This window comes from Ictidomys tridecemlineatus, chromosome 16, assembly GCF_052094955.1.
Source record: "Ictidomys tridecemlineatus isolate mIctTri1 chromosome 16, mIctTri1.hap1, whole genome shotgun sequence".
Classification (NCBI taxonomy): domain Eukaryota; kingdom Metazoa; phylum Chordata; class Mammalia; order Rodentia; family Sciuridae; genus Ictidomys; species Ictidomys tridecemlineatus.
Window position 1 is genome coordinate 30,355,895 of NC_135492.1, and position 15,803 is coordinate 30,371,697.

The 15,803-nt window shown below is 42.5% G+C and overlaps 1 pseudogene; it reads left to right on the forward strand.

Moving 5' to 3' along the window:
- Positions 1-781: 781 nt before the first annotated feature.
- On the forward strand, positions 782-1,428 carry LOC144371514 (Golgi apparatus membrane protein TVP23 homolog B pseudogene; annotated as a pseudogene).
- Positions 1,429-15,803: the final 14,375 nt, after the last annotated feature.

Consider the following 15,803-nt stretch of genomic DNA (forward strand, 5'->3'; position numbering starts at 1 on the left):
AAATAGAAAGTGAACAATCACCACTCTTAGGAAAATGTTAAGCCTGAAAAACAGTTAAGAATCAAAATACTCTTACAATAGAAATAGCCTATTGTGACCAGATATGTCATATCATAAAGTACATTCACATTATACTATCAAAATATCAGAATCAAAATACTCTTACAATAGAAATAGCCTATTGTGAGCAGATGTGTCACATCATAAAGTATATTCACATTAAATATTCTCTCAGAACAATAAGAAAGACTTTGATGACCATTTAGAAGGAGAAAATGGCTATAATATAGATAAGAAAATTATTAAGAAATTAGAAACATGAGGCTGTGGGCACAGAAAGCTGGTGGCCTAGAATTGTCGGGTGAAAGGGTCCCTCCTGCAGGGTTTGTGGAGTGAGCCAGACACAGGGGTGGTTGTGTTGTGTCCCCTCTGGCTGTCTGTCTTGAGGAAGAGCTGAGTGGACGGAAAGGATGGAGGACCAAGGGTAGTTGTTGTGGAGGTGATCTGGGTGCTCCAAGGCCCTCATAGGAGGAGTGACCCAGGAATCCCTGAGCTCGGGAAGCTTGGGGGTGTGGAGAGGAGAAGCCCATTCTTAACCAACGCCCAGCGCTGGGCGGATCCGATGTTGGGCTGTAGAAATGCTCTGTGTGGTGGGTGGGGTGCAGGTGTTCTTTTTCCTCGGCCCATCTTGCACATCATGCACAAGAGGAAGTGAAAGGGGTGCAGCCTCCGGGCACCTCTTCAGCTCCCTTGTGACCTACCCTGTAGGGGTACCCTGCAATCATGTAGGAATAGGAGACGCTGGCAGAGCCTTGCACTCAGGACAGCAATGATGACACTGAAGATGTTTCATTGTTTGATGCAGAAGAAGAGACAACTAATAGACCAAGAAAATCTAAAATCCAACATCCAGCAGCATCATTTTTCCATTTGTTCTTCTGAGTCTGTGCCATTATAGTCTATCTTCTCTGTGAATTGCTCAGCAGCAGCTTTATTGCTTGTATGGTGACAATTATCTTGTTGTTGTCATGTGACTTTTGGGCAGTGAAGAATGCCACAGGTAGAGACTGATGGTAGGCCTTGGGTGGTGGAATCATATTGATGAGGATGGAAAGAGTCATTGGGTGTTTGAGTCCAGGAAGGCATCTCCTCAGGAGAATAAAACTGTTTCAAAAGTTGAATCAAGAATCTTTTGGTTAGGACTAATTGCCTGTCCAGTGCTCTGGGTGATATTTGCCTTTAGTGCTCTCTTCTCCCTCAGAGTAAAATGGCTGGCATGGTTATCATGGGTGTGGTGCTACAGGGTGCCAACCTGTATGGTTACATTAGGTGCATGTGGGCAGCCGGAAGAATTTAACCAGCATAGCTACCTGGTATCTTGGAATGCAGTTTTTAAGACAAAACACCAGAAATGAACAGACTTCTTAAATAGAGAGAAAATTATATTTTCTATGATATTGGGGAATGGCTGAAGAGATTCTTGATTATGAATTGTTTAGAGCTCAGTCCAGTGTAAAAAAAGAGCATTGATTTTTGTTTGTTTGTTTTGTTTTCACTTGCAAAGTTACTATAAAAACTGTTTTCTTTTTTTAAACAAAGTTTTAATTTTTTTTCTAGTAGTTGAGGCTGGGAATTATGATATTTTAAGAACATTGTCAGAAATTATTTTATGGTGTATATATGTATGCATACAGTAATGTATCCGTATATCCCAAATTAATGTGTTAGTTTACATATGTTACAGAGATATTTGCATTTTGATCCATAGAACATAGGATGTTCTTAATCTATCTCAAAGGTATGTGTGTTTACATACTATTTCTATAGGTTATTTTCAGAAATAAGTTGATTCCATGATTAAGAGTAAACACTTGGCTTGTGTATGAGTAAAAAAGTTAGAAAAAAAATGTTAATTTTAAATATATACATCATGTTGAAATTGCTTATGTTAGACATGCACAAGTGAAAAACAAATTCAGGCTGGTAGTGTTAACTAGTTTTTAAAATTTTCTTTTATTTTTATACTTAAGGCCTAACTAATAAATGGAATCTTTATAGTTTATGTTTAAGGGATACCCAGGGATTGCTGCTGTTCTATTTATTTAATAGAAAGAATAGTCATATTTTATTTTAGAACTTCCTGGAAACTCTTCAGTGGTCTCTGGACTAATAAAATATTTTAGTACTAAATGAATATTATTCTTATGTCATAGTAAAAATAATCATTTAAATACTTGGCATAATAAATGCCTAAATACATTTTATGAATCTATTTTTCTTGCTATAATGGGGATATTGTAAATCATACATTTGTATTAATAATTTTTCTTAAACAAGGAAATATATTTAAGTGTAAACTAAACAAATCTACAAATTATTGTAGGCAGTTGCAAATTCTGTTGAGATACTGAAAACTTTGTTGGAGTCTTTTAATCAGCAGATTATATTGTGAATGTATTTGTGCATTGTTAAAATATGTTTAAAGATGTTTCGTTTTAGTTGAATAAATGTGTATTGGAGTGAAAAAAAAATTAGAAACATGATAATGCATAAAAATGCTCTAGGCCATACTAGGCACTTTGAACTGTAATCACAGCTATTTTGGAGACTAAAGCAGGAGGATCACAAATTTTGAAGCCAGCCTCAATACCTCAGAAACTTAGCAAAATCCTGTCTCAACATAATATTTTAAAAGGGCTAAAATTAATTGCTTGCCTAACATAGTCAAGGTTATCAGCTTAATTCTCATCACCATAAATAAATTTAAAAGAATAACTCCAAACCAAGCATATAATATGAGATAAATGGGGAATTTATAGAAGAGGGTGGGAACTATTATGTTGAACACCCCAAAATAATGAAACTATATTTAATTTTTTTTCAGCTCATGATATTAACATGTCTAATCTCCACTTATATTACTTTTTAAAATATGGTAAAAAGTGTATGTACTTTTTTAATGATTTCAAAATATGAGTTATACTCAACTCTATTCCAAAAACTACCTTTGAAGCACATAGAGCACCAGCATTTATATAAAACAAAATCAGGCCATTTCCTACACAAAGTAATATTTAGTAAGTACTAATATATACACACATTATTTCAAAAGAAATTAAAATTGATGAAATCAAAAGGTCACTGGTATGCTTTTAAATGATATTATGAATATATGAGAAACACTTAATAAAGTTCTCCAAAAAGAACTTCTGACAATATATAAAGCATGCTTATTAGAAGGTCAATTCCCTTGCTTGCAAGGAGTAAGAGAAACTAACTACTTGATGAATGTAGGACTTTAATAATAAGATATTCAAATATGCTTTCTAAATTTGAAAAAGTAGAAAATGTCTGTTTAAAAAAGTCCATTTTTGGTAAATGTATCTGTTTTTTTAAAAGAATCTATTGACTTTTCTCTTACACACTGTAATTATTTCAGTGGTTTTAATCCGGAATATCATGTAATATCAATAGCTGAAATTTTAAAATATCATCATCCTCTTTCTTTCTATAAAATTTATTAGCAAATTTTCTTAGAATAATTTCAACCCAATTTGGAAAAGATCTGTGTGTGTGTGTGCGTGTGTGTGTGTGTGTAAATGCATAATATTTTGAACAATTCCCCTAACACTTGGGTCCTGTCAAAGACATATTGTCTGTGTGTGGTGCTGAAATGGAACCTAGGGACTCTCACATGTTAAGCAAGTTCTCTGCTACCAAGTTACACAAACTGTCCCAAAGACCTTAATAAGAAAAAGATAATTAAAACTTTTTGAGATAATGAGAACTGTCAAACAAGATAATTCAATCAAAACAAGGTAAACTAAAAAGTATATTTAAAAATATTGTTGATAAAAATAGCAGAAGTTCAAAGTTAGAGAAGAAATTAAAAATCAAACTGCAGAAACCTACTACATAAAATTGGAAACCTAGAGGGAATGGGTAATTTCCTAGTTAAAAAGAACACATTAATAAAAGATTAAAATAAGAAAACTATGAATGATCAATCAGCTTAAAAAGTTTAAAATGATGCTTACAGATCTCCCATTGGGACAAAAACCAGGAACTTAGGGGTCCACGGTTGAGTGTTAACTGACTTTTAACAAATTCTGGATTTACTTAAAATGTTCATGATCTAGGAGGAAAGAATGAAATCATTACTTAAAATAAATACTTCAATTAATTAAAATTAATTTCCTCAATTAACTTTGTGGTATAATACCAAAGCATTATATAGTCAAGATATTTCAGCAGATGTAGAATGTCAACACAGTATATCATTACAAATGCACTGCCAAATAAACTGACTTGCTCAATCAAAGACAAAATGTATTCTTAATCAAAATTTTGATTAATTTAGTTCCATAAAATCCATGAACTATTTTTTCACAAATTCTGGCTTATTAGAAATAACATATTTAAACTTAAATAACCTTGTGAGTTTCATACATCTACTTTTCCATTTTTTAATATTTTTCCTGCTTTAACACAGTAAAAATAAGCAGTTAGAACAATTCCTCCTCCCCCTATGCCAGAAATCATCCAACTAGCTGTGTTTTGATGACAAGTAATCAGAGCCTCTTGAAGGGATATTTCCCCAAAGTAAATCTTGCTGAAATAATGAAGGAGAGTAAGCCTCCCTCCTCAGTTCTCAAATGGGTGCAGGGAGTGAATCTGCTTTCTCTTCACACTTCCTTTTCCTCACCTGCCACCTATTTATCCAGTAGTTTCTGGAAGATCTCTCTGAGGCTGCTCTAGGCATGCCTATAGACATGACCCACAGAATCCTCAAGCCAGGATCTCTCTAAGGCTAGTCTGAGAAGAGCATCCCTGTAGATATGACTAAGTGTCCCCAAGCGAGGCATCCCTCTGAGGTTGCAGGGAGGAGAAGGGAGCTCTGGATGACCCTACACACGTGACCCACAGTGTCTGCAAGTCAGTTATCTGCCTGAGGATGGTCTGAAAAGAATGGAGCTCTAGGTGTCCCGATAGCCTTGACCCACAGCTGGTCTTAGAAAGGAGTTATAGCCTTGTTCCACAGTGTCCCCAAGCTGTGAGTCTCACTGAGGCTAAAGAGAAGGGACCCTAAAGTCCCTGTAGACACAACACAAAGTGTCCCCAAGTTGGGAGTATTCCTGAGTCTGCTCCAAGAGAAAGCTCCAAGTCCCCATACACATGAACCACATTGTCTCCAAGGTGGGAGTATGTTTGAGTCTGCTGAGAAGGCAACTTTCCATCCCATGCATATGACCCACCAGGGTACCCAAGTTAGGAGTTACCTCCTCAGACCAGAGGTGCTCAGAGAACCTATGGTGCCGAGCTGGTGGAGTATTGCTTCAGACAAGAGGCACATGGAGGACCCAGGGTGCCCGAGCTGGGAGACTCTAGGTATGTGGCATACCCAGGTTCCCTGAGCTGGGATTATCTCCTCAGAACCCAGGCACACTGAGGACCCAGTGTATCCAAGCTGGGAATATCTCCTCAGATCCAAAGTGCAAGGAGGACCCAGGGTCCCTGGGCTGGGAGGACCTTCTCAGACACCAGGCACACCAAGGACCCAGGGTCCCGGAGCTGGGAGGAACTCCTCAGACCCCAGACACACAGAGGACTCAGCGTCTCTGAGCTGGGTGTATCTCCTCAGACCCCAGGCACACAAAGGACCCAGGGTCCCCGAGCTGGGGGATCTCTTCAGACCCAAGGCACAGCCAGGACCCAGGGTCCCGGACCTGGGAGGACCTACTCAGACCCCATGCACACGAAGAACCCAGGGTCCCTGAGCTGGGAGGACCTACTCAGACCTGACACACACGGAGGACCCAGGGTCCCTGAACTGGGAGGGCCTCCTCAGACATGAGGCACACGAAGGACCCAGGGTCCCCGCGCTGTGACGACCTCCTCAGACTTGATGCAGATGAAGGACCCAGCGTCCCTGAGCTGGGAGTATCTCCTCAGACTCCAGGCACACGAAGGACCCAGGGTCCCCAAGCTGGGAGGACCTCCTCAGACCTGAGGCACACAGAGGACTCAGGGTCCCGGAGTTGGGAGGGCCTCCTCAGACATGAGGCACACAGAGGACCCAGCGGCCTCGAGCTGGGAGGGCCTTCTCAGATCCGACACACACCCAGGACCTAGGGTCCCAGAGGAGCTAGGAAGGCCTCCTCAGACATGAGGCACACAGAGGACCCAGCGTCCCTGAGCTGGGAGTATCTCCTCAGACCACAGGCACAAGGAGGACCCAGCGTCCCCGAGCTGGGAGGGCCTCCTCAGACATGAGGCACATGGAGGACCCAGCATCCCGACCTGGGAGTATCTCCTCAGACCCGAGGCACACACGGAGGACCCAGGGTCCCCATCTGGGAGTATCTCCTCAGCCCTGACACACACGGAGGACCCAGCGGCCTCGAGCTAGGAGGACCTCCTCAGAGCTGAAGCAGGTCTGAGGAGGAGCTCCACATCCCCACACACATGACCCATAGTACCCTCAAGCTGTGTGTATCCTGGAGGCCGGTTTGTCACTCCCTGGTGGTTGACCCAGCATGCTTGCAATTTTTCCTGAGACAAGAGCTCTAGTCCTCACCCTGAAGAAGGAAGGGCAAAGATGGAACGTGACCTACTGTCCCCTGCTACCCCGCCCAGTGTGAGACTCTGCTCATACACAGGGCACCATTTCCTGATGGCCATGCCCAGTGCCAGACTCTGCTGTAAACTAAACCAATCTACAAATTATTGTAGGCAGTTGTAAATTCTGTTGAGATACTGAAAACTTTGTTGGAGTCTTTTAATCAGCAGATTATATTGTGAATGTATTTGTACATTGTTAAAATATGTTTAAAGATGTTTTGTTTTAGTTGAATAAATGTGTATTGAAGTGAAAAAAAGAAATTAGAAACATGATAATGCATAAAAATGCTCTAGGCCATACTAGGCGAAGGACCCAGGGTCCCTGGGCTGGGAGGACCTTCTCAGACACCAGGCACACCAAGGACCCAGGGTCCCGGAGCTCGGAGTACCTCCTCAGACCCAAGGCACACAGAGGACCCTGGGTCCCCAGGCTGGGAGGAACTCCTTAGACCCGAGGCACACCCAGGACCCAGGGTCTCAGAGCTGGGAGGATCTCCTCAGACCGCATGCACACGAAGAACCCAGGGTCTCTGAGCTGGCAGGACCTCCTCAGACCTGACACGCACGGAGGACCCAGGGTCCCCGAACAGTGAGGGCCTCCTCAGACATGAGGCACACGGAGGACCCAGGGTACCCATGCTGGGAGGACCTCCTCAGACCCGAGGCACACATAGGACTCAGGGTCCCGGAGCTGGGAGGGCCTCCTCAGACATGAGGCACACGGAGGACCCAGGGTACCCATGCTGGGAGGACCTCCTCAGACCTGAGGCACACAGAGGACTCAGGGTCCCGGAGCTGGGAGGGCCTCCTCAGACATGAGGCACACAGAGGACCCAGCGGCCTCGAGCTGGGAGGGCCTTCTCAGGCCCGAGGCACACCCAGGACCTAGGGTCCCAGAGGAGCTGGGAGGGCCTCCTCAGACCCGAGTCCCACACGGAGGACCCAGGGTCCCCGAGCTGTGACGACCTCCTCAGACATGAGGCACACAGAGGACCCAGTGTTTCTGAGCTGGGATTATCTCCTCAGACCCCAGGCACAAGGAGGACCCAGCGTCCCCGAGCTGGGAGGGCCTCCTCAGACATGAGGCACATGGAGGACCCAGTGTCCCCGACCTGGGAGTATCTCCTGAGACCTGACACACATGGAGGACCCAGTGGCCTTGAGCTAGGAGGACCTCCTCAGAGCCAAAGCAGGTCTGAGGAGGAGCTCCACATCCCCACACACATGACCCATAGTACCCTCAAGCTGTGTGTATCCTGGAGGCCGGTCTGTCGCTCCCTGGTGGTTGACCCAGCATGCTCGCAGTTTTTCCTGAGATAAGAGCTCTAGTCCTCACCCAGGAGAAGGAAGGACAAAGATGGAATGTGAGCCACTGTCCCCTGCTTCCCCGCCCAGTGTGAGACTCTGCTCATACACAGGGGCACCATTCCCTGATGGCCATGCCCAGTTCCAGACTCTGCTCATGCACACAGGCACCACTCCCTAATGGCCACGCCTAGTGCAGGCTTCTGCTAACCTGCAGTGGTAGTAGGGTGGCTAGTTTTTCTTATTTCTCTCAGCGCCTTTCTGTATCCTCAGCTATTACTGAATAGGATCTATTCCCACTTCTTTAACTATGTTTGGCTGTGTTTATTTGTGCCATCACCCGAAGTGGAATCTCAGGAGAAGACAAAAGGGAGGCCAAGAGACTGAGACCCAGGTCCCTGGGCTCAACCAGGCCATGCACTGGTGTAGCCAGGGGCCAGGCAGGCAGAGGCACAGACATGAGCACCTGCAGGGAGACCCTGGACACTTCACTCTTGTGCCCAAGGGCAGAAGGCCAAAAGCAGGTCAACACAGAGGCCTCTGCGAAGTGTAGACAAGTGACTGACTGACTGAGTGATGTAGCCAAGGACTGCCGAATTTTAACATCATGGGTTTTAAGAAAAGCAGTGAAATCCCAGCCCATGTTGACTGCTTTCAAGGTCGTGGGACCCTGAGCTCACATGACCCCTCAGCAGCCTCTGGGAGCTGCAGGGTTCACCCCTTGTCCTGGGGCATTCTAGATTGAATTATCTTTCCTTGTTTCCCAGCTCTCACCGTGAATGCCTCTGGGAGTTGCAGTTATTCCCAGAGATTCTTGACAGTCTAATTTGGTGTTCTGCCCACACAGCCCTTACCAGGCAGGATCATCAGAGCTGTGTGCCACATGCTATCTCAAGTGCCCTGGAGGACCCTAGCAGTGGAGACTGGTGTTCTTCCCATGTAGCCCTCACTCCAGAAACCTATGGGGAACTGCAAGTAGCAGAATTACCCTCATATCTCATGCAGCCTTCACTACAGAGGCATCTGGGTGCTTCAGAACCCCCAGGATCATGGACATTGTAGCCTGGTGCTAGGTTGGTGCAGCCCACACTATAGTTGCTTTTAACAGCTCTGAGGCCCCAGGAATTCTGTGTATTGTAGTCCACTTTGCTCAAGCATTCCTGACCTCAGAGGTCTAGAACTGCAGGCTATTGATTATTCTGGGAAGTGCAGACCATCCTACCTAAGTAAACCTCACCATCAAGGCTCCCAGTATCAGCACACCACAAGCCTGCCTGGACACCCCTGAGGAGTGTGGGTGGTGCAATACAAATCTTGCCCATGCAGTCCTCAAGAGGTAGGTGTCTGGGAGCTGCAGGCCCTGGGGGATTCTGGTAGTGTATTCTTGCCTTTAGCCCACACAGCTCTCACTGTGGAGGCCTCCAAGTTGCAGGCCACAGAGGCACCTGGACATCTCAAAGAATTCTGAGTAGTGTAGTTCAGCTCTCTACCCTGCAGCCCTTACCACAGAGTATTTTGGGGGCTGCAATTTCCTGAGGATTCTGGGCAATGTAAGCCAGTGTTTTGCCTGCGTGCCTCCTGTGAGGGCCAGGATAAATGCAAGCCACATGCTTACTTTGGTAATGCAGAACTCACTGTGGAGGTTTCTTGGACTGTAGGCTTCACCGTCATCGGGGTATCCCCAGGAATTGTGGTAGTGTAATCTGACCTTTAGCATGAACAGCCTTTGCTGTGGAGGCCTCTAGGAGTTGCAGGCCACATGTCCCTAAATAATTCTGGGTAGTATAGTTAAGTTTTGTTTCCTACAATTCTCATCACAGAGGATCCTGGGAGATGCTGGAACTAAGATTTGTGGGTAACATAGTCCCATATTTTGCCCATTCACCACAGAGGGTTCTGGGAGCTATAGCCCCTGAGCATTGTAGGTAATGTAGGCTAATGATTTGATCACCACAGAGGAAGGTACAGCTCATGAGGATTCTGGATAATGTAGTCTAGTTTTTTCCTGCACAGCCCTACTGGGAGGACCACAAGAACCGAAGACCCATGCTTTCCCTGGTACCCTGGAGAGTCTAGGTACTAATGCTCTCATCATAGAAACTTCTGTGAGTTATAGGCAGTGAGGACATACCCTGCATTGAGCCTGGTGTTCTGCCTTTGAAGCCCTCAACCCAGAATCTCCTGGGAACAGCAGACACCCAAGGGATATGAGAAGCACAGTTTGTCATTCTGCCCACACAGACCTCACTGCAGAGGTCTCTGTAAGCTGCAGGTCCCTTAGGGCTCTGGTCATGCAGTCTGTCATTTGGTCCATGCTGCCCTCAATGCAGAGGGCTGTAGGAACTGCAGGTCCTGTAGGATTTTGGGTAACACAGGCCATCATAACCTTTGCATCTCTTGCCCCAGAGCCTCCTGGGAGCTGCTGGCTACATTCTCACTAGCCACTCCTGAGGACTCTGGGCAGTGTAGTAACCAATAAGTGTTCTCTTTCCTACATTGTATCTGACATAAAAGTGCCACACTGCCATTTAAAAACCTGGCTTATATCTGTTTTAACTATGTCTGTTTCTGATTATTAACAGAATAATCATGTTTCCTAAATGTTTAAGAGATTGAAAGCTATCCTTTCACTTTTGCTAGTCCTGATAACATGCAAACCTGTGATTATAATTTTTATACACTATGGATTCTAAATTTTACTTTAAAAGTTAAACAGTTAATTGTGACATTAACCATTACTAGCTTTTTTATATTTTGGATATATTCATGTTCTAACAGAATACAAGCCTTTTAAAATGTAAGACTTGGTAGAGCCCTTTATCAAGATGATGTTCTCTAAACTAAAACAGTCTGTAGCAATAGTTTCTTTCAGATTTATATAGAAATAACAAATTTGATTGATATTTATTTATGATATTTAATGTTTTATAACTGGATAAGGGTAACCTGTTATCAATAAGTTATATATAAAATTTTATGTTACTCTTTATACTGGGATAAGAATTTAAATGTATTTTTGGAAAGTAATAAGCAGAGCCTGGTTTGTTTAAAGGCTGAAAATGTGGAATATGATTTTGCCATTTTTTCCACCAAAAAGAAGAGCTCTCTTAGCCTTTATATTTTATTCATGTTTCAGATGAAATGTTGTTTGTTTGTTTGTTTTATAAAGAAAAGCAGTTTATTTGGCTCAAAGTTCTGGTCCAAGATTAAAGGGCTGAATCTATTGATGTCCTTTTTGCTGGCAGAATACTGAGGTGGCTCAGTACATCATATAGTGAGGGAAGGGACTGGGATTCTCCAGATAGCTGGTTTCTATAGCAGCCTCACTCTCAAAATAGCCCATAAGTCCATTAATCTGCTCATGGTATAGATGGATCAACCCTTCTGAAGTTAACCAATAAACTCGTTAATCTGTTCAGGATATGAATGGATCAACCGTGCACAAGGACAAAGCTCTTAAATGGATCAACCCTGCACAAGGACAAAGCTCTCATATGGATCAACCCTGCACAAGGATGAAGCTCTGATTGCTTTTATCTCCTCTTAAAGACCCCACCTATTTTTCTTTCTTTTTTTAATTTTTTGTTCAAAACATTACAAAGCTCATGACAGATCATCTTTCATACATTTGATTCTAGTGGGTTATGAACTCCCATTTTTACCCCAAATACAAGTTGCTGAATCACATCGGTTACACATCCACATTTTTACATAATGCCATATTAGTGACTGTTGTATTCTGCTACCTTTCTTTTTTTTAACTGGGGATTTTACCCAGGGATATTTTTCACAGAGCTACATCCCCAGTTCTTTTTAATTTTTTTTTTATTTTGAGAAAAGATCTTGCTACATTGATGAGGTTGGCCTCAAACTTGAGCTCTTCTCCCTTAGTCTCTAGAGTCATTGGGATTTCAGGTGTGTACTACCCTGCCTTGTGGTTCTACCTCATCTATTTATTTATTTTATTTGTTCAAATTAGTTATATGTGGCATATTGACATATTGTACACAAATGAAGCACACTTTCTCTTTCTTCTGGTTGTACATGGTGCAGAGTCACTCCAGTTGAATAATCATAGACGTACATAGGGTAATTATGTATGACTCATTCTACTGTCCTTTTCATCCCTGCAGTAATAACTTTCCTTCACAGTCCTCTACACAAACCAAAGTTTCTTCATTCTTCCCTACCTCCCCACCCCACTATGAATCAGTATATGCTTATTAGAGATAATGTTCAGCTTTTGTTTTGGAGGAATTGGCTCATTTTCCTTAGCATGATATTCTCTAGTTCCATCCATTTATCTGCAAATGCCATAATTTCATTCTTCTTTATGGCTGAATAATTTTCAATTGTTTAAATGTATCACTTCTCTTTATCCATTCATTGGTTGAAGGGCATCTAGGTTGGTTTCATTGTTTAGCCATTGTGAATTGAGCTGCAATAAACACTGATGTGGCCACATCACTGTGGTATGCTGATTTTAAGTCCTTAAGGTATAAAATGGAGAATGGGATAGCTGGGTCAAATGGTGGTTCCATTCTGAGTTTTCTGAGGAATCTCCATACTGCTTTCCATAGTGGTTGCCCCAATTTGCAGTTCCAACAGCAATGTATGAGTGTGTCCTGTCCCCCACATCTCTACCAACACTTATTATTGCTTGTATTCTTAATAATTGCCATCTGATTGAGATGAAATCTTATAGTAGTTTTGATTTACATTTCTTTTTCATTTGTTTGTTAATGGATTATATTTCTTCTTCTGTGAAGTGTCTTTTCAATTCCTTAGCCAATTTATTGATTGGATTATTTCTTTTTAGGGTGTTAAGTTTTTGAGTTCTTTATATATATCCTGGAGATTAGTGCTCTATCTGAGATGCATGTAGTAAAGACTTCCTCCCATTCTATAGGCTCTCTCATTACATTATTGATTGTTTTCTTTACTGAGAAGATGTGTTTTAGTTTAAATCCATGCCATTTATTGATTCTTTATTTTACTGCTTGCACTTTGGGAGTCTTCTTAAGGAAGTCAGGTCTTAAGCCACCATCATGAAAATTTGGGCCTACTTTTTCTTCTATTAGGTGAAAGGTATTTATTCTAGTGTGTAAGTATTTAATCTACTTTGAGTTGATTTTTTTTCAGGGTGAAAGATAGAGGCTTAATTTCATTTAGCTATGTATGTATTTCCAGTTTTCCCAGCACCATTTATTGAAGAGTCTATCTTTTCTCCAATGTATGCTTTTGTCTAGTATGAAATAACCATATTTATGTGGTTTTTGTCTCTGTGCCTTCTATTTTGTACCATTGGTCTACATGTCTATTTTTGTACCAATACCATGCCATTTTGTGACTGTTGTTCTGTAGTATAGTTTAAGGTCTGGTATTGTGATGCCTTCTGCTTCACTCTTTTTGCTAAGGATTGCTTTGGCTATTCTGGGTCTCTTATGTTTCCAAATGAATTTTATGATTGCTTTTTCTAGTCCTATGAAGAATGCCATTGGGATTTTAATACGAATTGCATTGAATCTGTATAACAGTTTTGGTAGTTTGGCCATTTGGACTATATTAATTCTGCCTATCCAAAATCATGGGAGATCTTTCCAACTTTTGAGCTTTTCTTCAATTTCTTTCTTTAGTATTCTATACTTTTCATTATAGAGGTCCTTTACCTCTTTTGTTAGGTCAATTCCCAAGTACTTTATTTATTTGTTTATTTGTTTATTATTGAGGCTATTGTGAGTGGAGTGTTTTTCCTAATTTCTCTTGTAGTGTATTCATAACAGTATGGAAATGCAGTTGATTTATGGGTATTGATTTTTATATCCTGCAACTTTCCTGAATTCATTTATTAGATCTAAAAGTTTTTCTGGTGGAATTTTTGGATCTTCTAAATATAGAATTATGTCATTGGCAAGAAGTGATAGTTTGTGTTCTCTTTTTCCTATGAATAATTCTTTAATTTCTTTTGTCTGTCTGATTACTCTAGCTAGAGTTTCAAGGGCTATGTTGAATAGAAGTGATGAAAGAAGGCATCTCTGGCTTGTTCCAGTTTTTAGAGGAAATATTTTCAATTTTTCTCCATTTAGAATGGTGTTGGCCTTGGGCTTAGCATAGATAGCTTTTACAATGTTGAGGTATATTCTGTTTTTCTAGTGTTTTGAGAATGATCTTCATGTTGCTGTATTTTGCCAAATGCTTTCTTTGTACCTATTGTGACAATCATATGATTATGCTTCCCCACAGTCATAACCCTTACAAGAAGGGCTATTGAGGGGCTGAGATTGTGGCTCAGAGGTAGAGCACTCACCTGGCATGTGCGAGGCCCTGGGTTCGATCCTCAACACCACATAAAAATAAATAAACAAATACAGATATATTGTACAACTAAAAAAAAGGGGAGGCTCTTGATTTATAACAACAAGCTTCAATATCTGGCCACACAGTGACCAAGCAACAGCAGCAGTCACCCTCACTAAGTCAGAGTCCACAAAGGTACTGAGCTGCAAATCTCAATATCAGTTTAATAGGCAACTTAAAGAACATGTGCCCTCCATGGTTACCTAGTCCTGGACCTTCTCCATTTCAAATTCAAACTTTTCCTTACTCAAGAGTGAGCCTTGCACCTCTCTCTGACCACAAGGCCTTGCCAGGACAGTCCTACCACAACATGCTGTGCTCCTGGAGGGATGGCAAAGATGACAACCACTCCGAGGCAGAGGCTGCCTTTTGTCCACATGTGACTCTCCAGCCTGCTCCCTGCAGAAGTCAAATAGATGGTGTCCTAACTCAAGCAAGGTTCTACCCAGCAACTTCCTACTTCCTGGAGGTAGAACATGGCATTCTTGAGAAAGATGCTCATACACCAAGTATGTGGAAGTCCAGCTTCATGGGCAGCCCTGAGTAGGACACAGCTCTGCAGCAAGTCCAGGCTGTTCCAACAAGCAGTCCACTCATCCCAACTTGACAGACTCTGGGCTGGAGATGTCTATGGTAGGAAAACATGCTGTATGTGTGGCTCATGTCACCTCCAACAGCGTAGGCCCTTAGGGTTTAGGCACATAGACAAGCTGTTGGCACAAAGAAAAGACATCATTTTAGAAGCTGCTCAGGCAGTCTACTGGGCTGTGGTAGAGAGGTCACCCCCGACTTCAGGCATCAGCCTAGTAGCCATGTCCGTGATGGACTGCAGCTTTGTAACATTCTGGTTCACAAGAGGGATGAACCAGCTGGCAATCTCTTGTATGTTGCAAGTGGTCCACTGACAGCTAGGCATAAGATGGAACAAAACACATGTAGGCTGCTTGAGGGCACAGATGGCCAAGGTGCCCTCTGCCGCTCCATTAGCTCATCTTCTAGTCACCCCATGGCCACTCAGGGAACAGGAGTAAACTTTTATTTCCCACTGGTAGAAGAGAATGAAAGATGACCTTGGGTCCTGGATAATGTAGTAGATTGGGTATGGCCTCATGTGTGTGTTTGTGTATGTGTGTGTGTGTGTGTGTGTGTGTGTGTGTGTGTTGTACCAGAAGCATTTGAATGTGGCTTAATTTGGAAATGGGTCTTTGTAGAGACAATGAAGTTAAGGATCTCAAGATGAGCTCATCTTGGATGCCCCTGGTAGGGCTATGTCCAAATGCCAGGCTCTGCAGGCTGAGCAATATCCTGTAGCTGTGTAGCTTTCAGGTGAGGAGGCCAAGCCCTCCATGTGTGCACTTGGTTCATAAGCAGAGGCAACTTTCTGATCAATGAGCTTACTGCCAGTGTAAGTTGTTATTCTTCATTCATTAATGAAAATTGCAGGCTTATATTCATTTCATAGGGATGTTGTAAAAACATTACACAAACCAGATGGTTTGAGCAACAGAAATGCATTGTCT